Source organism: Hyperoodon ampullatus (assembly GCF_949752795.1).
Source record: "Hyperoodon ampullatus genome assembly, chromosome: 9".
NCBI lineage: Eukaryota > Metazoa > Chordata > Mammalia > Artiodactyla > Ziphiidae > Hyperoodon > Hyperoodon ampullatus.
In genome coordinates, this window is record NC_136922.1 from 88,138,676 (window position 1) to 88,140,748 (window position 2,073).

At 49.4% G+C, this 2,073-nt stretch overlaps 1 pseudogene across 1 annotated transcript; it reads right to left on the reverse strand.

Annotated features, from left to right (window-relative positions):
* Positions 1–508: 508 nt before the first annotated feature.
* On the reverse strand, positions 509–1,369 carry LOC307058319 (small ribosomal subunit protein uS2-like; annotated as a pseudogene). Its single transcript has one exon. The product of its transcript is annotated as a small ribosomal subunit protein uS2-like (transcript).
* Positions 1,370–2,073: the final 704 nt, after the last annotated feature.

The following is a 2,073-nucleotide window of genomic DNA, read 5'->3' on the forward strand; positions in this document are numbered from 1 at the left end:
GATTGAAGGAGAAAAGTGTCATGGGGAACAGCCCCACTGACCAGGTATTGTATAGAAAAGGGGGCAGAAGCAGTCTATGGGGCGTCGTTAGTATCTCTTGGACCAAATGATTGGTAAAGAAAAGGCCACAGAAATTGCTTCTCCTTCCTCATGCTTCTGAAAAGTCTCCTAAGCCTTTCAAAGGTGGAAGGCGCTGCCTTTGAGGAAGTGAGCTCCTCGTCAATGCAGATAATCAAGCAGAGGCTAGGTGGCCATTGGGTGGGCATTCAAGTATGGGATGCACCTTAACTGTCTCATCCGAACCTGACTGGTCTTGCCATTGTCCTGCGAGTAGCCGTGACTCCCATGGTGCCCACTTTCTTACCTGTGAAATGAGGGGTGGGACCAGAGCATGACTCAGACCTCTGTATGCTTCACAGCCCTGTGTTCAGATCCCCCTTTTTTTTTTTTTAAGAAACTTCATTTTTCTTCAACCTATTTCCGTTTTAAGAGTTTGTGGAAGAACAGTTTAAGACCACTCAGTGGTTGTTGCTACCCACTCAGTGGCCTGAGCAGTGGCAGGCTGAGCACTCCAGTCTCCAGTGGGGAACTGCAGAATAGACACAGAGGGCACCTGCACACCTTCGGACCAGCCTCAGGCTGAGGAGCAGTGAACTCAGGAGGTGGGGCGGTCCATTCACCCTGAAATTCCTCCTTGGTCACAGCCTTCTCAGCTGCCGCCTGCTCTTCCTTTTCCACCTCTTCAGGATCTCTGTAGAAGTAGAGATCAGGCATGACCTCCCATGGGTGTTCACGGGAGATGGTGCCACGCATGCGCAGAACTTCCCGGGCAAGCATCCGCCACATCAGACCCACTGAGTGAGCTCCCTGGTTGTTGCACGGGATGGCAATGTCCACATACTGCAGAGGAGACTCTGTGTTACACAGAGCAATGGTAGGCAGGTTAACGTAAGAGGCCTCTTAACGTGAGAGGCTGGTGGTCAGCCCTGGGATCAGTAACCACCAGAAGGCTTGACTCCCGGAAGGCTGCCTGGATTTGGTTAGTGAAGATTCCAGGAGAGAAGCAGCCAGCAGTAGGAGTGGCTCCAGTGGCAGCAGCACACTTCAGCACAGCTCGCTGGCCAGTATTCCTGGAGGATACGACACGGACATCACCTGGGTTTTCAATGGCAACAGTGGCATGAGCTGCCAACAGAAACTTCTCCCAGGTTCTCTTCAGATTTATGATGTAGGTGCCATCACTTTTCCTTTTGTAGATGTACTGTTCCATTTGGAAGTCAGGGTTGGTGCCACCTAAGTGGGTTCCTGCTGCAAGGAATTTGAGGACATACCCCTCCTTCATTTGCAGGACATCAAGGGCTCCAGACATTGTGAAAGTTTCCCTTTAAGTTACGACGGGAATCCAGAACAAAGCCATATGGACCCCTGTCTGGTGCGGAAAGCAGATCCCATTTTTTAAACCTGATTCTGACTCGATGGCACCTAATTTGATAGGTTTAAAGCGCCTCTTATTGTTCTGAGCACTTTCCCGTTCATGATCTTATGATCTCTTCCCCATTCCTCTCTGAAGTACATAGAGCAGGTACGATCACAGAGGCAGGGAAGGTTCTGACTTCTGAAGGCCACCAGTAAGTTAGCAGTAGAGCCAATGCAGAGGCCAGGTCTTGGGTGTGCCAGGCCACCGTCCGTTCTTGCCCATGGCATGTTCACTGGGCAGATTAGCCCGTGGAGAGGGGTTATCAGCAGTACCGTGAAAATAAAAAAAATAAAAGTCTGGCTGTCGGTTGCTTTCAACTTTGAGTTTGCTGCTAAACTCCAAGACACAAAGTTGCTAACTATATATGCGTGAATACATGGGTTATGTAAAAGTGATTTGTGCCCATGGAGCTGGGTGGGGTATAAGCTGAATAATAGAAGTGTCTAATAAACCTGAACTGGTCTCCCTTAAAACTTGTCGTGGCAGTGATGAGAAGGGAGGGGCTGGCTACTGGGTCTGCTTGGTATTGCATCCAAGCTGAAAATTCAACAGGCGTATGGAAACATCAAATAAGATCCCACTGCTCTAATTCTTTA